The sequence below is a fragment of the Ctenocephalides felis genome, unplaced genomic scaffold (genome assembly GCF_003426905.1).
Source record: "Ctenocephalides felis isolate EL2017-DRISC unplaced genomic scaffold, ASM342690v1 CF-g0.4_SCAFFOLD_03570, whole genome shotgun sequence".
Taxonomy (NCBI): Eukaryota; Metazoa; Arthropoda; class Insecta; order Siphonaptera; family Pulicidae; genus Ctenocephalides; species Ctenocephalides felis.
The window spans coordinates 25296838-25317214 of NW_020539724.1; the positions used below are offsets into that span (position 1 = coordinate 25296838).

The 20377-nt window shown below is 30.3% G+C and overlaps 4 non-coding genes and 1 pseudogene across 4 annotated transcripts; 2 read left to right on the plus strand and 3 right to left on the minus strand.

Annotated features, from left to right (window-relative positions):
• Positions 1–8895: 8895 nt before the first annotated feature.
• LOC113383979 lies at positions 8896–9108 on the minus strand. Its single transcript, XR_003367927.1, has one exon. It is a non-coding gene; the product is annotated as a small nucleolar RNA U3 (small nucleolar RNA).
• A 2410-nt stretch (positions 9109–11518) lies between these two features.
• Positions 11519–11602, minus strand: Trnal-uaa. The gene has a single exon. It is a non-coding gene; the product is annotated as a tRNA-Leu (tRNA).
• Positions 11603–13154: 1552 nt separating this feature from the next.
• LOC113383827 lies at positions 13155–13336 on the plus strand (annotated as a pseudogene).
• Positions 13337–15466: 2130 nt separating this feature from the next.
• On the plus strand, positions 15467–15679 carry LOC113383969. The gene has a single exon (XR_003367918.1). It is a non-coding gene; the product is annotated as a small nucleolar RNA U3 (small nucleolar RNA).
• A 2334-nt stretch (positions 15680–18013) lies between these two features.
• On the minus strand, positions 18014–18226 carry LOC113383970. Its single transcript, XR_003367919.1, has one exon. It is a non-coding gene; the product is annotated as a small nucleolar RNA U3 (small nucleolar RNA).
• Positions 18227–20377: the final 2151 nt, after the last annotated feature.

The following is a 20377-nucleotide window of genomic DNA, read 5'->3' on the forward strand; positions in this document are numbered from 1 at the left end:
CCCATAAATTTTCAATTAATTATGAATAAAAGAAAACTGCAACTTTAACTAGTTTTATCAAGAAATTATGTATACTGCAAGAAAAATATTATAGATACAAAATATTTACGCATGCTCTGCCAGATGAGAAGAACAAATTCTGGTTCTCTTAACATAAAAACTTTATGTGGTTTTATATTATCTTTTTACATTTTAGTGAGCTAGTTGGCTACTCTGTTTAAATGTAGTATTGATTACTCTACTCTATAGAAGATCATGTCTTATAGTAACGAATTCGATCTTTGTTATGAGGTTTGCTGACTGTCGTTTACAACCATCTATTAAAATAGCATAATCATTTAAATTGAAATATTTTTACTCTGCCAAGTTTTTATGGTATGCAAAATTTGATATATTGAACTCTCGAATTTATGCTGTTCAATACCAGAATATTTAAATAATAATATAAAATAGCAAGGAATAGAAACTGTAAAGTGTTTTCAGTACATTTTGAAAAAAATGTAGTCGAATAGCCTGAGGGGTAATTATATTTATATATTCACAAATACAAAACAGAAGCTCAAAGTTCAATTAATGTATTCCCTATAATGATCCCAATATTTTTTATAGTCAATCACAATAGTGTTATTTTGGAACCAATTATTTAGTTTTACAATATTTTTGCTCGGTTGCGAAATCGATTTGAACGTGAGCTAGCACCAACTAGTCCCGGGTTTGCTGGTTCGATTCCCGCTACCGCGAAAGCCTGGCATTAGGCAGCTTTGATGTCAAATTTCCACTTGGGGTTATATACCACAATATAATTTCAAGTGGAAATCGTCCTTCGTTGATATAGTTGCAACATTCAATCATATAATAACTATTAGATGTGAGAGCTAATATAAACCCCACACATAGGAGAGTGGTAAACCGATGGGTTGCCTTTATAAAATACGTTAGGTCATAAGTCTTCAACAAACAGCTTATAGAATATGTAAAGTAAGAGTTCTGATTGCTGTTGAAACGATGATAAAAAAAACTTGTAACAAAAACTAAGTCAATGATTCTAGATTATTTCCGTTAATATTCTCAAAAATTGAAGCAACGCTTTTCAGTATTCTTAATAGTTAGTTTATATATTGTTCTTTTTTATATCCAGTTTGTTTAAGATATTAAATCTTATAGGTCTTACGATAAAAACTTCATCATTACCATAATTATTTTTGATGTATGCAAATATGTTTTTCATCACCAAGTTAACTACATTAACATCGGGACGTCCGACTTTGTTACCCATAGTGGGTCTTAGAAAAGCATTATAATAATTACCATGGTTTTTAGGTTTAGCAGCAACTAATTGTTAAAAGCCATACTAATAAGAAATACGGAAACCAGCTTTTGCTACGTCATCAAAACGAATTCGAGCTATCTTTATGTAGTCTTTCAATTCTAGTGCAGAAACATTATGATTTATGATAAAATTAAAACTGCAGTAAAATATTTTTTTAGTGAACATTTTTTGACACTGCCTACGTTGACTGACACAGATTGCTCTTCTTACAAGAACTCAAATATTAATAATATCATTTCACGAATAGCTTTGAGAAATCGATGATTCAAAGTAGATAATTTGAAAATTATATGTACAACTATAAGCCAATGTATAATGAATGCTGCTTGCCCTAGGTTCTTTAAATCAAGTTTGTAATTAGGATTATTATATTTTATCGACATTTTTATTAACATGGTACATACGATTTATTTGTCTTCAGATTTATGTTCATCATAATAATGCATTATTTAACTTTTCATTTGGCAATATCTCATGAACTGATAAAATTATAAGAATAAAAGAAGGGAATTTCATAGTTAACATAACTGTCAAACATATTTCTTCTATAGTGATAAATATGATGGTTTTTGCAATAATGGGAAAAATCAGAATTGACCTGGTACCTATGATCTTGAACTAAAAAAAATGCAGAGGTCGGATCGATGGCTAATTTTGAAACTTTATTTGTATTAACTTATTTAACATCTGTACCAATTTCCAGTTTTATGCAAATTCGATAGATTACGACATTTTTGGATTTATTTTGACTTGGGCTAAATCTTTAGAAACGGTACCTTAAAAACGGTTCTTTTATAAACCTTCAAATAATGGCAAAAAATCGGATGTAAAGTCTATACCTGTATCGATAACAAATATTATGAACAAAAATGATCCTAAATGCAGCCCTTGAGGTATTCCCGATATCACTTCATATTCTTGAGATGGTACTTTTTTGAAAAGATTTGACTTGGAAGTTAGTCAATCTCGAACTAGAAATAGATCAACTATCAATTTATATCCTGACTTGTATATAGGAAGAATAAAAAACAATTCACTAGTAACTAAAAAATATATTTTTTTTTTCGCTTCGTATACCCAAGAACACGCGGTACTTTTGATTATTACAATGGCTTTGAACATCCAAAGTTTTTAAAACAAATGGCCTTCGTAACAAATATGAAAGTCTTCGCTTGGGAATAAATAATTTCGTGAAGAAATCAGTATATAGTTGTTTTCAACAAATGTGTCATATTAACCTTTGATCTTTCAATTCATATTTTTCACGTTCTCTGCACTTTCATCAAATTGTTGCACAAAAAGTTGTCCACCACTGGATTTATTGATTCCCCTTCTTGATAAATTTAACCTCACTCAATACAAAAATAATTATGCATCGCAGCCCAACAGTTTACGATCACTCGCGCGTTAAGAAATGTAATAACAATAACAACATTCTTATGCGAATGTAAACAAGTCCGATTTTTAATTATTCCACAATTATCATAGAACGTAATTAATTATTTTCATTAAATTCAACTGGTTTATGAATAAATTTTTTATCTACTGTGTATGACGTTTCGTAGGTGATTTTTATTCTAATTATTTTGCTGTTAACGGACATCAAGAGTGCAACAAGGTTTTTCTACAATTTCAGTTTTTGGTCGAAGACCAAATCGTTTTGATTATTGTATTGTATTTATTTTTTAAACACGAACTTTAATTAAACCATAAATTGATAAAAAATTAAAGACGTAATATTCAGAAAGTTTATTTACATACCTTGCAACATGGCGAGAAATCTTGATTAATTTTCTAAAATTATTTTTTTCCATTTTTTCATTTTGAAATACTTCTTTATAAAATGCTGTATACTTCATATAACTTTTTTATATAATTTTATGCAGTTCATAAATATTTCTTCTGACTGATAATAATTGAAACTGGTAAAGTAGTAGGATTTGAAGTGTGGAGTGTTTTCCAAATGTGCGATGTGATAGGAATATAGTGCTATAGTGCTATTAATTAAAGTTGGCAATAGATAAATAACATATAAAAGAGATTAATAAAATTTTGTCTTTGGATAATTTAATCTTTTTACTGTGATTCTAAAGTGCATGAAACACAATATATTTTATTTTAAAATAATTAATATTTGCTTTTCTATCCGCCACAATGTGATTTCATTGTAACATATCATTTTGGTGTGAAATACTATGGATTTTTTTTATTTGCTTTTACGAATTACAATCTGTCGTTATAAACAGGAAACAACTTTCAGAAATTTTGATAGTTAATTATGTTAGGAAAAAAGGTCAAAAAGTCACCCAGTGGTAATCCGTTTCGATGTTGATTATGTAAAGCAATAGTGGTACTGATGCGAAATATTTAAATAAAACCTACTAAAAAATAAATTTTAATATTATAAATTAGTACACAGTACATAATAGAATAATATGTATCCAAATATCAGCAAAGGATTTAAGAAAGCCGTTAAGAAGGCCGTTCTTTTGAGCCGTTCGATGCCATGATACTTCACTAAAATTTTGGCCATTATGTTCGGGTTGTTCTGCATTCTCTCCTTGTATCTCAGACCGAATTTTTCAATTTCTTCCTTAACTGAGTTCATGTTCAAATCTGTATAAACCAACTACTTTGGGACATACTTGGGTGTGCTAATATTTCTTTCAAAATCTTGTTTTGAAATCTTTGAATTATGCCGATGTTGGATTTGCATGCAGTTCCCCAGAGCTGTATTCCGTATGTCCAAATCTGTTTTAATACAACTTTGTTTGATTTATTCCATGTACTTAACTGAGAATTTCGGTTTAACAACCAGTACAGTTTTCTTATCATGATTTCCGACTGTAGGCGTTTCTTATATACTATGGATGGATTGTGATTTTAAACGTTTTAAGCTGGTTGTCTTTCCAAGCACATTCATATAGTATAAAGCACTCAATAGATTTTATCTAACAGTCTTCAAAATTAATAGTAAATCTTTGTATTAAGTAGTAAAACAATTGATTTAATATTTGCATTCGGGATACCACGGCCGAGCATTCCTGTGGCCTAATAGTTACAGCTTAAGTCTTGCAACCTGAATTTTTCAGGTTTGATACCGTGAGCCAGATGTCAAGCAGTAATGACATTAGTTTCCAAGTTCTAGTTTATAGTCACATAGCGTGTGAATCCTCAAGAGTTTTGTTGCCAAATCACAACCTTTGCATGCGCCTTCAGATATTTACTTTAATACCTTCAAATATTTAATGCTTAGCTTATTTTTTACGCTAGTTTGAATATTGCTCAATTGTACAAGTACCGTGAATTATATACAAAGATATTTTATTCTGATTATTATACATAATCGTTGCTTATAATAATAAATGCAAAAACACACATAATTCTTGAAAATATATGAAAGTGCATATATATTATATATTAGTTTGTTTTGTTTTTGACCAGCATTTACAATAAGAAAAGATTTATTAGCTATTATAAAATTATGATGGAAATTCTGTTTTATCACATGGCTTCCTAAAACGAACCTCAATGATGATCTATCCTTTCTATTTGTAATTATATTTTTATAATAGAAGACAATTTTATTATTGTCTTATTTTACTAGTGATGATATTCTTTTAGCAATTAATGCAGCAATGCTAGAAAGGACCATTTTTCCTTAGAAACATAATTTGATTTATATTCTTAAAGATAATAGATTACATTACTGCTTGATATCAGGGTGTTTAAAGCGCAATTCAAATAAGTAACTGTACTCCGAACACTGCAAATAAGTGTCGAGTTTAATGAATTTCCTAATAATTATGTTTTTTTTTATTTTTTAAAACGTGAATCAAAATTGGCTTGAAAATCTATATAGAGTAAGGCGGGGCATTGAGGTCTAATTCAACTTTAAGTAATTATGATGTCTAGAGTAAATGAATTACATCACAATACATAACTTATACAAACAAACAACTATCTGACTATGTTCAGTAAAACTGCCAAAAAAATCATCATTGTGAAATGTGTTTTTTGCTAATTTTTAAAAATTTGTTGCCTGGTCATTTTTACCCATAGGCGAGGTAAAAAATTCATTTGCTGGTCATCCTGGTCATTTTTACCCATAGGCGAGCCCAGGGAGAGGAGTTTAAATTTAAATTAAAGAATTTTACACAACTATATATTTTATCTAACTAATCTATAAAAATGTTTGTGAATTGGATTTAATTAGACCAATGGTTACATACCATTCACATCTACAATTACATTTATATGTATAACAAATACTTGAATAAAATTGTTGCAACTTCTTTTAAACAACAATCACCTTCTTTACTATTTAGTTTCATTATATTTTCTCATTAACCTGAATTAAAGCCACTTAAAGTTTACCAATAAGTGCGGATTGACGTCAATACTTTAAACTGTGCACGCTGAATGACTCCAAACCAGTTTATTGATTTTTAGTAATAAAAATGCAAGGTTTTATATTTATCTTTGCATTTTTATACTTATTTTACGTATTCTTGCCAAATGTAGACGGTCAAGGTAAGTCAAGTCACAAAAATACATATACATATGATGTATATATACAGATACATAATAATAATATAGGGGAGCTAGGGGCTTTTTGTAACAGTCTTATAATATATATATTTATATATATATATATATATATATATATATATATATATTCATATTTTATAATAAAATAAAATTATTAAAAGCTTTTTTTGTAGCTTTAAACATATGGAGAACAAATATTCTTCATTTTTAGCTAAAAATTTGCAGCTTAAATTTAGCTAATAATTAGCTAAAAATAGCAGTAAAACGCTGTATATTGACAAAAATAATTTATTATTCTTAATGAAATATATTAAAACCATAATGATAAAGTGATCATGTTTTTTTAAATAGAACTGGGATCAATTTTTTGTTATGATAATTTGTGACTGGTGTGTTTTTGTTAAGATAATAACAAATTTTATTTAAGGATATAATAAAAAATGGATAAAAAAAGAGTTTTATATTTGAATCTTTTTTTTAAATCAGAATTGCGGACTTTTAGTAACAACTTTAATATTGGATTATATGTAATACTTCTTTTATATATGATATTATATCATACCTTATATTTTTCGAAATAAATGTTTCTTTGCTTTTGATCCTTCATCTTCACCTTCTTCAATTCTATTCAACTTTTTTCATAATTAATTTGAAAAAATAGCATTAATTATTTTTTAAATAATTTTTGTTAATTTACCTATAAATTTTTAAAACTACCGGGACAATCCGGGACGAATGATCTAAATTCGGGACAAATATTGCTTTTAGAAAAATCCGGGACAGAAGGTGGAATCCGGGACATATGGTCTCCTTACATATATAATAAGGATCCTTATAAACTTGTATATTATTTTAAATCACAAATAAAAAATGTAGCTTTTCTTGCACACATATATATATATATATATATATATATATATATATATATATAATTCGTAATAGAATTACGAATATACAATATTATTTAAATTTATTTTATTATTTTATTAATTGGCATATTTCTTAATGTTTCTTTTTATTTCAAAATGTACAGTTTAACATTTCGAAGACATGGTCACTTCCTCAGGAATTAAATTTTTCTCAGACATTGGACACTTTTTAATTAAATTATCAATTAATTTGCCGATTTGAATGCTTGCATATGCTATAAGTTTATTTATAAGGATTTCAGGTGATTGCAAATTCTGCCCGATCGTCTTCTGTTTTTCAATTGTGTCGGTCAAAGTCTTTAATTCTTTTCGCAGAGATTTGTTGCTTAATAATAAATTATCAATAATAAGTTTTAGCCGAATTTATTCTGTTATCGTGGACCATTTCTTCAATTGCTTTTTTATATCGGGCAAATTGGCAACCTCATTTTCTAAAATATAAATGCGGTGCTCTAAATCCTTATTTTTAGCATTTTCTTCTAGTTTACGTTTTATAGTTTTAGAAGAAGGCATTGAATCTCTTCTAAATAAATTGAAACTATTGACCCTATCCTTAGACAAAATTCCTATTCTACTGTTTTGCACATGTATTACAGGTTTATTTGTGATATCTTTGTTGCCCACTTTATGTTACATGTAGCCCTTATGGCCTGTTGCAAATCCCGCTAAACTAACTGAATACAAAGATATAAAAGCTGAAGCATATTATTATAATAATATATATAATATTATTCTTCAACGTTGACAGTATTTTTACCGAAAACAACTGTCATAATCCAATTCTTGCATATTAATTCATATATTACCATTTTGTTACCATTTTGTACCGGTAACAGAAACGTGTTGCAAGATTTGGTTCTATGGAAATTAATAAATATTACATATTGTTAAATAATATTAATGTAAATTTACACTGTACTACGTCTTTTTTCATTCTAGGCCAATGTTTTACACGATGTGTAAGTCCAATGAGCTCTTTGGGAGTATGCATTCCCATACGAGACTGTTCAAGTTTTCTGAGACTTCTACCGCTTTCGACAAGAAATCCAAATGTGTCGAAGTATATTAAGGATTCTGGATGTGGATTTGATCGAACAGGACCATTGGTATGGATCAATTTTATTTTTATAATTAAAGATTTATTGAGAAGTTTTAGGTCTTCTATTGATTAGTGGTTTGAGCTATAGGATTTTAATTAAAAGTTCCAGGTTTGATACCCGTTGCAGGTAGCCTGATGTCAAGCAGTAGTGAGATCGGTTTTCACTCAATTTTGCTTAGGTAGAAAAAATAGATAGTTTTAACAACGTTATTGCGAAATTATATTGTTAAGAAAGCCATAATAACAATATTGTCAGATGTTGAACGTCGTTATCGCGGTCGTGTCGCAGTAACTAATTCTGAAGTGTATCGAGCCTTCAGAAGTTTATTTTGAGGGTAGTATTCTTATGTTTTTTTGGGCCTTATTTATTGTTATTTGTAATTGTTTTTATTAAAATTAATTAATTTATGCTAGTACTAGTAATTAACTTTCCGTAGGGTGAGTTACAGTAATAGCAAAAAATCGAAAGTGAAAATTTTTATATATCTTTACGTTTCAAAGGTATCTGAACATTTTGGCATACTCTAGAAAAAAATGATGTATGTGTTCGTGTGTGTGTTCGGATACAAATTTTCGTCGACGATTTCAGGAACACGATTCAGCCGATTTAAATGATTCAGAAAACATTCGATTCTTATTAATAAAGAGATGTGCTGATGTTGTTGGAAAAGGTAGGTACGGGACCAAACACGATAATTCAGTTTTTGAGAGAACGGAGCGTACGATTTTATTAATTCAAAAAACAATTGAATTGTATTGCCAAGTGAACAACTGATTGAATTAGTTGTAGGCAAGGTAGGCAAGTCCAGCGGTTTCGGAAATCTGGTGAAAACAGTTGAGAAAGTGCCATTTGACACTCAAAAATAATCATTACATATTTATTGGTCTTTTTGTCATAAATTGCTTGGTTGCCTGGCTTCCTAGTGGATGGGAACTTTAACTTACTTCTACGGAAAAGTCATATAATATATCATGTTTAAACAGAGACCTCTCAGAAAGCATCATACCCATGACCAAAATCTACGAGAGAATTTGGCGAACGGTCATCGATGATGATCAAACTCCAAATGAAGTTCGATCACCTTTCTCACGCTCAGGGTGCGATGCTACGACTCATCGTCGAGGTCGCATCAACTCCACGTTTGAGTGAAGAGATTGTGAATATCTACTACAGAAATGATCCTGTGAAGTATGATCTTGCCGAAACGACGTTTCGACCGAAACCAGCAAAATCCTTTCAGGTTTGTGCGGCGATTACAGGTTAAAGTGACGCAGGTATACGATGCGGTGACATCTAACATCTAACATTCCATTTTCAAGTTTTGCTTATAGAAGCAGCGTTGGGCGTAAATGAGTACATGATCGAACTTCATAATATGTATATGATTTTTTCTAATTCAGTATTCGTCATATTTTCGAAAATTTTATTTTTATCTAGCTAATACAGATAGTAGTTACATGAAATATGAAACTAAATATAACACATAAAATACGATTTTTAACTTCCCGTAGAAGTTTGTTTTCGTGAAAAGAATACATTTGCTGATGTTATGTTTTCTGACGTTTCAAGTCATTCTAAATTGAAGGAGACAAATATAGAAAAATTATGTGTTTGTATGTGAATCGATTTTCATTTTCGATTTTTTGCGATTACTATAATTTACCTTAAGGGAAGTTAAAAAAAAACAAAAAGGATGAAATATATGAATATATGATAATTAAAATCATAATAGTAACAATATATATATATATATATATATATATATATGTATATAAGTAACTTATATTATGCACAGAAATATGTATTTTGTGAAAAAAAAACAGACAAATGCACTTCAAATTATCAGATATTTTTATAGATGTTTTATTAATAAAAACAAATTTTGTTTACGTTTTTATAGGTTCCGGACTTATATGTTTATCCGTTAGACGGGGCGCTTATGCGCTTCGAAACAGCCACAAACGAAACACACAAAGACAAAGACAAAATAGTCCAAAATTTTCAAATATTTCAAAATCTTATTGTAAATCCGAGAAATTTCAAATGTTCTCAAATAGATCATTATAAATACTGTAACTTTCATTATTCGTATTTTCTCTGAAATAATTACATTTTTGAAAAACTATAAATTTTTGACAATAATTTACTTTTTTTGAAAAAAAAAAGACTGAATAAAAATTTATTTTGAAATATTTTGGAAATTCTGAACTTTTTTTCAGACCAATCGTACTGCTTTAACTGCATAGAGACGAAGTATCGAAGCGCGCAAGCGCCGTGTCGCCGTCTAACGTATAAACATTGGTACGGAACCCATAGGAATGTAAACAAAATTTATTAAAGATATATAAAAATTTTCATTTTCGATTGTTTTGCGATTACTTTAACTTGCCCTACGGGAAGTTAATGAAAAGTAAACTAGTTGGTATTGGTGTTTTGCCTTGTGGCAAGTTACATAAACTTCCCAATATGTGTAAATAATCGACTTAATCAATGAAAAATAAATTAATTTATGAGTGAATAAAAGTATTCCGAGTGGATTTATTACATAATTGAAAACGAACGAACACGTTAACTCGGAGTATTTTCCAAAAGCAAATTTTCACAAATCAATAATTTTTATAATTTCCGTAGGACTTTAATGGTTTAGTATGTTCATTAAGACCAAGTACACTTTATTACCAGAAAACGGCCCGTTTATTACCAAAAACTAATCAGCACGATTCCCAACCAATATCTTTCAAACAGTTCTTGAATTTTTAAAATTGATTCAGAATTGCGGTAAAACATTGACGAATTTTTTCACTTTTCTGCGATTTACAAAGAAGGCTTGGCTGATCGTCGCGCAAATTTTATATACGCCAGTCCTCATCGAAAGACATCGAATGGCTTTTAAATTTTTGAAATCGTTCTAGCCGTTTTTGACAAAGCGTCGATTTACGGCAAAAAAATCTGTTCACATACAAACACGCATACTTTTTTCAAATTTGATCTCCTTCGAAACAGAATGGCTTAAAACGCCGAGAAAACATAAAATTAGCGAATCGGATTTTTTGATGTAAACTTTCCCACCAAATGACGTCTGCACGCTCGTGGCTCATCGGCAAAATGCTTGTACCCGGCATATTATGACAAATATTTCAGTGAAAAAAAAATGAGAAGAATATTGAAAAAATAACAATAAAATCTGTAAGATTCATTCCAATTAAATATTCATTTACTTCTCTAAAAATACCGCAAAAACCGTTTTTTGAAGCCTCTAAAGCCTTTAAACCAGGCTTCCCCCTTAAATGTAAATGACACTTTGTTAGTTTTAAATAGTTTTAGTTTTTTCACACTAAATGAAGTTTCGGAATTTAGCCTAAACGTAAGGATTTTAATTAATCTTACATATAAAAATTACATAAAATACATATTGTCCATAAAAGGAAAATAAAATAGTGAAACATATGATCCTGATGTGAAATGAATGAATGAATGAATACACTACATTTTTTTTTAATTAGAATCAATTAATTAAAAAAATTATGTGCTAAATGATTATTTTTTTATGAAAAAAATAAATAATTGAATAAAAACAATAAATTCGACTTATTATAAGAAAAATGCTTTGTCAGGTGTGGGGTTCGAACCCACGCTCCCTCTCGGGAACCAGAGCTTAAATCTGGCGCCTTAGACCGCTCGGCCAACCTGACTGATGATTCTGATGAGACCTTAACTGCATTAACTTCAAACTGGTAGCATATTGCCTTAAGGAAAGTTGTATAAACTTTCCGATACGTGTATCCACTTTATCATCAAGAATTAGAATTAGCTATTTAGATAAAATGTTCAACTGTTTATTTCGAATATAAATTTACTTTATTTAAAGACGATTTTTAATTGATATCTTATTTATAATATGTGTAATTATATAAATTAAATTAATTTATCTAGCACATTTCAATTCATTCATTTCGGGTTCTAAAAATGTTTTTTATTTGAGGGTGGGCGGACGTTTCAGCAATTTGAGTTACGGCACGATGCTATACACCCCTAGTCATCAACGTTTTAGGCCACAATAATTTCAAGAACTGTATAAAAGATTGGTAAACGTCGGCCGGGCCGTTTAATTAAATTCAAGAAAATAGTTTTTTGACGATTCTGATAAAACTTTATACAAAGATATATATCATAAAGATAGATCTGAAATAACATAATAAAATATTATATGCCGACGACAAACGGTTGAATTATAAAAAAATATCAGATTCTATTAATGGGGAGACATGCTGTTTAGTTTTTGACAAAGACAGGTTCAGCCGTTTCCTAGATACGGAGCTAAATACTCAAACAATGGCAGCATTTGAAAGACCGAAACATCCAATTTAAATGATACAAAAAACGTTTTGCTCGTGTTAACTTAACGATGTTTTTTGGGCATTTTTCATTTAAAAATTTTGAAAAAATATCTTATCTTCTAAATAAAAATTTCAGCTAAAATTGTAAAGCTCATTTATATAGTTAATAATTTTTAACTTTTAGTTATTTAGTTTATACGATTCATATAAAAATTAGACAATGTCCTTCACTTCAAATGCGGTTGGTTAAGTTTTATTTATTTACTCTTCATGTAAACCAATATAAATATCATCGTTCAAATTATAAACCTTTATATTTTGTCTATAAAATATTAAAAATTATGAAAGTTACTGCATTTATAACAATACATTTGAAACTATTTAATATTTATTTCATATATTGGAAACTATTTAATTTCATTACCGGACGTACAGAAAGTTCCAGCCATTTGCCTTAAACCACTAGTTCAAATTTGTTTTTTTCCGATTCAGAATGACTTGGAACATCGAGGAAACGTAAAACTAGCGAATCGGATTTTTTCGCAAAAGCAAACTTCTCCTTCAAGAAGTTAAATATTGTTTATGCCACAATTAGTTTCATGTTTCATATGATTACCATTTGCATTAGCTAGATTAATATCAATTATCAAGTTTGAAATAAAATTTCAGAAAACATGATAAATTCTGAATTGGAATAAATAATATATTATGAAGTTCCATCATGTACTTCTTATAGGAACTCGTTCACCGAAATGCGCATATACTTAAAATACTCATTTTATAAACAGCAAGAGTTGAAAATGAAACGTGAGATGTCTCCGCTTCGTATACCTGGGTCACGTTAACCTGTAATCGCCGCACAAACCTGAAAAGATTTTGCTTGCCTCGGTCGAAACGTCGTTTCGGCAAGATCATACTTCACAGGATCATTTCTGTAGTATGTCTTCACAATCTCTTCACTCAAAAGTGGAGTTGATGCGACCTCGACGATCGAATGATCGAACTTCATTTGGAGTTTTTCATCATCGATGACCGTTTGCCAAAATCCCTCGTGGATTCTGGTCACGGGTGTGATGCTTTCTGAGAGGTCTTTGTTTAAACATAATATATTATATGACTTTTTCGTAGAAGTAAGTTAAAGTTCCCCTCCATTAGGAAGCCTGGCAACCAAGCGACTTATGACAAAAAGACCAATAAATGTGTAATGATTATTTTTGAGAGTCAAATGGCACTTTTTTAACTGTTTTCACCAGATTTCCGAAACCGCTGGACTTGTCTACCTTGCCTAAAACAAATTTAATCGGTTGTTCACTTTGTCAATACAAGTCAATTATTTTTTTAATTAATAAAATCGTACGCTCTCGTTCTCTCAAAAGCTGAATTATCGTGTTTTATACAGTTCTTAAAATTATTGTGGCCTAAAATGTTGATGACTACTGCTGTATAGCATCGTGCCGTAACTCAAATTGCTGAAACGGCCGCCCACCCTGAAATAAAAAACATGTTTAAAACCCGAAATGAATGAAATTAAATGTGCTAGATAAATTAATTTAATTTATATAATTACAGACATTATAAATAAGATATCAATTGAAAATTGTCTTTAAATAAAGTAAATTTATTTTCTAAATAAACAGTCGAACATTTTATCTAAATAGCTAGTTCTAAATCTTGATGTCGATTAGCTACACGTATCGGGAAGTTCATACAACTTTCTTTAAGGCAATATGCTACCAATTTCAAGTTAATGCAGTTAAGGTCTCAGTACAATCATCAGTCAGGTTGGCCGAGCGGTCTAAGGCGCCAGATTTAAGCTCTGGTTCCCGAGAGGGAGTTCGAACCCCACACCTGACATAGCATTTTTCTTATAATAAGTCGAATTTATTGTTTTTATTCAATTCTTTATTTTTTCATAAAAAATAATCATTTTAGCACATTATTTTTTTAATTAATTGATTCTAATAAAAAAATATAGTGTATTCATATTTTTAGTACATCAGGATCATATGTTTCACTATTTTATTTTCCTTTTATGGACAATATGTATTTGATGTAATTTTTATATGTAAGATTAATTAAAATCCTTACGTTTAGGCTAAATTCCGAAACTTTATTTAGTGTAAAAAAACTAAAACTATTTAAAACTATACAAAGTGTCGTTTACCCTTAAGGGGAAGCCTGGTTCTTTAAACCAGAGCTTTAGAGGCTTTAAAAAATCGGGTTTTGCGGTATTTTTAAAGAAGTAAATAAATATTTAATTGGAATAAATCTTTCAGATTTTATTGTTATATATTTCAATATTCTTCTCAATTTTTTTCATTGAAATATATTTCATAAATGTCGGGTACAAGGATTTTGCTGATAAGCCACGAGCGTGCAGACGTCATTTGGTGGGAAAGATGCAGGTCACAATTTCCATCCGGATAAAATATAAAAACAAAACAAATTTATATTTTCAATAGTATAGATTCTAGTAGAACCTGAAAAAAATCCAGAAAAAGTGAGAAATTTGCGATAAAAAATCATTTTTTTGATAAAAAAATTCACTTTAGATTGTTTAAAAAGTGGGGTAATTACAACTTTTTTAAGGTTTTTTAGGTTCAACTAGAAGAGAATTCAATTCTGAATACAATCAATTTTGTCTCGTTTCGACAGGATGTTTAGTTTTTCTATCTTTACCGCCAATTAAGAAGAATCGAAAAAATGAAAAACCGAGCAACCTCTAAAGCAGGCTCCTCCCTTGCATGAACTTTCCGATACGTAAAAATATTCGTTTTATTCAATAAAAATTAAAATTAAACTTTTCAGATAAATATTGCAACTGTTTATTTTGAAAATATTTTTTTTTACTTTCACTAAAAACTAATCAATACGATTTTCAGTTAATATCTTGAACATACTTATAATTATTTCACATTTGAGTCTTTTTGAGGTTTATGTGTAAAACGCCTGATCACACAGCGAATACATAGTCTTTTAAAACCACGTGACTATCAACTCATACGATTATAGACGCGTAACAAAGAATTACCTTAATATTTTTATTTTATCCGAGAATTCGCCCTTAGACTCTTAATACATATACAACCGCGTTCTATAAATAGCAAGAGATGTGAAACGGTAGATGTCACTGCTTCGTATAGCGGCGTCACGTAAACCTGTAATCGCCGCACGAACCTGAAAGAATTTGGCTTGCCTCGGTCGAAACGTCGTTTCGGCAAGATCATACTTCACAGGATTATTTCTGTAGTATGTCTTCACAATCTCTTCACTCAAACGTGGAGTTGATGCGACCTCGACGATGAGTCGTAGCATCGCACCCTGAGCGTGAGAAAGGTGATCGAACTTCATTTGGAGTTTGATCATCATCGATGACCGTTCGCCAAAATCCTTCGTGGAGTTTGGTCATGGGTGTGATGCTTTCTGAGAGGTCTCTTTTAAACTTTATATTATTGTGGAGATGACTTTTTTGCGAATTTTATTAGTGATGTGCCGACTCGAAAAATTCCCGATTCGAATGATTCGAATCAGAAAAAAACCTGATTCGAATCATGATTCGAATCAACTCGAATGAAGTATATATATGGACAAAAAAAATGATGTATGTATTAATTTAGTAAAAGTGATCCAAATTTATAATCAAAATTGTCAGTTTAACCAATATAACCGACAAAGTAGAAATTGTAAACATAAATCACTATCAAAAAGTATATTCTGAAAATTATTAAAAACAATGTAATTTTGAGAACGGCTAAAACATATCTTCAAATTAATTTACAATAATAGATTATCAAACAATTGTGCATCACTAAAGCATATAAAATAATATTTGGAATCATGGGTCGATTGTTTATTTTACTATGTAATCAGTAAAGGATCGCATCTAAACTGAGAGCTGAAAGTTAATTTCATTAATGTGAATTTGCCATTACTTACATAATCAGAAGTTAACATATTATTTACTGACTTTCTGGTGTTTAGTAGTTGTTTCAAAAGAACAACTACTAAACTACTAATTATATTGAAAGATTCCCGAAACTCGTTTCATAATTTCGAGTGGTTTATTCTGATAACATTTAAAATCTAAAACACTTAATTATTATCAAAATTGGGTATTGATATTTCACGAATAAAATCGCTCTCAGCGCTCCGTAAAATAAATAAACACGCAAGAACGACGACGCATTGTATCGCCCATACGGTTAACTCATAGCGCTTGAACTCATATCGCTCGAACGGCTTGAAGTCGGGATGATTCGAATCAGAATTGAAGTCGGAATAACTCGTAACGCCGCTTGATTCGGTTTGGCTCATATGAAGTCGGAACAACTCATAACGCCGCTTGATTCGAGTTGAGTCATATCAAGTCGGATGATATAGTTAGTCGATGAATGCGGTTAAAGTCACACAAAGACGATTGGAGTTGGCTGATACATTTAAGCATATTAAAGTCGGGTGGCTCGCATGATTTAATTCATTATTTATTTTTTATATTTATGATATTTATTTTTTATATTATTATAATATTGAATTAAATTAAAACATTTTTTTATATTTATATTTATGAAAAATTTTATATTTATGAAAAATTTGTGTTAATACATATTTTATCACAGTAAATATTTCGCGGCTTGATGCGAGTTGATTCGAATCAAGTAAAATCTGATTCGAATCAAGTCGTTAAAGGCTTGATTCGAATGATTCGAATCACTTGATTCGACTTGGCACATCACTAAATTTTATGTTCGCACCGAAACAATATTGTAGTGAGCATAAAATTATGTACAAAATGCAACGATACTGTTTTCGCTCAGAGCCACCGTTTTAAAGAAGTTCGAACACCTTGAAACGTAAGTTGTGTGCTTAGCTCATTTTTTTTCACGGGTCTGTTGTGATTTTATTTGTTTCAGAACACGTACAGAATAATATTTTTGAATTTGTTGGCAAACATAAAAAAAAAACTAAATTTACTACTGGGAGTCGTAATTTTCAAATGTTTCGTACAGTTTTTCTAGATCTACTTCTTCACTTTGAGTATAAGCTTTTCCTGGTTTAAAAAAAAATAATGTTCAGTTGGAATTCAAGCAGTATGTAAGATGAGTAAATCTTCACCAACAACAAAAGTACTTTGTCACATTAAATTGCTCCATCGCTGTTTCAATAATTAGTCATCAGTATCATTATTAGCATGTTTAACTGATATATTTTCAACAGTAAATTTAGTTTTGAACATTTAAATAAACCGTGATTTGTTTGTGACTATTTGCGAGGAACTGCTCGAACTCGAACTGAACAAATTATTCATTTCATTAAACCAGGAAAAGCTTATACTCTAAGTGAATAAGAAGAAGATCGGGAAAAACGAGACAAAAAAGATGTCGAAACATTTGTAAATTATAACTCCCTGGAATAAATTAAGTTGCTTTTTTGCAAAAAAATCATTTTTTGACTTTTGACCTTTTGCCATTTTTTTTAGCTCGCATCAAATCGATGAGGACATTTAAGATTGCTTTTATAACAATTTTAAACAATTTAGTTAAATTATTAATTATTGTAACACTGATTTAGGTTGACCGGGCTCACAACCAATTTAAAAATAAGTTGACATTTTTTGTATCTCGCTGAAACTTTTACTGTCCTTGTATGTATCATTCATTTGAATAAGAAGAAACATGAAAAGTGCATAAAATTGGGCCTCGTTGTTATTAGAACGCAGTCAAGATCAAGTCCCGCTGAAACGTTATAAAATATATAATGTTTAAAGAGACCTCTCAGAAAGCATCACACCCATGACCAGAATCCACGAGGGATTTTGGCGAACGGTCATCGACGATGATCAAACTCCAAATGAAGTTCGATCATCTTTCTCACGCTCAAGGTGCGATGCTACGACTCATCGTCGAGGTCGCATCAACTCCACGTTTGAGTGAAGAGATTGTGAAGACATACTACAGAAATGATCCTGTGAAGTATGATCTTGCTGGAACGGCGTTTCGACCGAGACAAGCAAATTGCTTTCAGGTTTGTGCGGCGATTACAGGTTAACGTGACGGAGGTATACGATGCGGTGACATCTAACATCTAACATTCCATTTTCAAGTTTTGCTTATAGAAGCAGCGTTGGGCGTAAATGAGTACATGATACAACTTCACAATATGTATATTATTTTTCCTAATTCAGTATTCGTCATATTTTCTTTAATTTTATTTTTACCTAGCTAATACAGATAGTAGTTACGTGAAACATGAAACTAAATATTACATATCACATAAAATACGATTTTTAACTTCCCGAAGAAGTTTGTTTTCGCCAAAAAATCAGATTTGCTGATGTTATGTTTTCTCGACGTTTCAAGTCATTTTAGATCGAATGAGACAAAATATAGAAAAAAATTGTGTGTGTATGTGAGTCGATTTTCATTTTCGATTTTTTTGCGATTACTATAACTTACCGAATGATTAAAAGTATTCCGAGTGGATTTATTACACATAATTGAAAACGAACGAAGACGTTAACTCAAAATATTTTCTAAAAGCAAATTTTCACAAATCAATAATTTTTATAATCTAACCAGTTCACGTAGGACTTTAATGGTTTAGCTAAACGTTTAGTTAAAACAGTATATGTTTATTAAGACCAAGCTTTCTATCGTTATACCAAGTAAATCGTCTGATTTTAATTTTAACAAACGTCAAAAAACTACTCATTTTCTCAAACTTTGATTAATTTTTGAAATTAAAGTACTTGCCGTAATGTCGGAATATTTCAGTATGTTCTATAAGACCATGATATATATCGCCAAAAAAAGTTCCATAAAAATCGTCTTAAATTTTTTTTCAACAGTTAATTACCAGAAAACGGCTCGGTAGATTTTCACCTAAAACTAATCAATATCAACCCAACTAATATGTTTCGAACAGTTTTTGATTTTTAAAAATCGATTCGGTAGTATGAGCTTAAATGTGGACAAAAAATTTAACACTTTTTTCCAAATTACAAAGAAACGGATTGGCACATAATCGCACAAAACTGACAAACAATAGTCCTCATTGAGACATTTCAAATGGTTTTTAAATTTCTGAAATCCGTTCAGGCGTTTTGGAGCAAACGTCGATGAAAGGTCTAACTTTGACAAATGCCAAAAAAACGATACTAATTTTTGCAAACTTTGAAGAATTTTCAAAATTAAACGACTTGTTGTAGGGCCGTAAACCAAAAAAAAATCATGAAAAAAAATTACAAGAGAACGGCCTGGCCGATCTTTACCAGGAACTAATCAGGTCGATTCTCTACGAATATCTTTCGAACGGTTTTTGAATTTTCACAATCGATTCACAATTGTGGGCTAAAATCTTTCTGCTATTTATAAAGAAACAGCTTGGCTGATCGTCGCGCAAAATTGATAAACGCTAGTCCTCATCGAGATACATCGAATGGATTTTAAATTTTTGAAATCGGTCCAGTTGTTTTTGAGAAAACGTCGATTTACGGCAAAAAATCTGTTCACATACACGCACACACACACATACTTTTTTCCAATTTTGGTTTCATTCGATTCAGAATGGCTTGAAACGTCGAGAAAACATAAAATTAGCAAATCGGATTTTTTGATGAAAACAAACTTCTCGTTCGGGAAGTTAAAATGGTTTAAATAAATGAATAAATAAAATAATTAGTAACAATAATAAATATAAGTAACTTGTGTTATGCACAGAAAAATGTATTTTGTTGAAAAAGAAAAAAAAAATCCAGTTGTCGGTCATTCGACTCAACTTGACCCGGAAGAGGGAGCTGATCGTTTCTGAAGTATACGACCCGGAAGTGCAAGAGTGTAGTGAAATTTAAAGTTATTAGAAGCTAGTGTATTTTAAAGAATATTTCTTAAGTATTATTACAAGAAGATAAAGAAAATCTATAGTCAGGTGGGTGTCTCCAACACAGAGTTTTCTAGGCATAAGCCTAGGAAATCTATCAAAAGGCTTGAAATCAAAAGTAACAAACAAACAATGGTACGAAGTAAAAAGAATAAAAAAGAAAACAGGTACCAGTCACTTACTGACCGTAGTGATATAGATACCAACCTCGAACTTGAGGAATTTACAAAGGTTAAGTCAAGAAAGCGTGGCCAA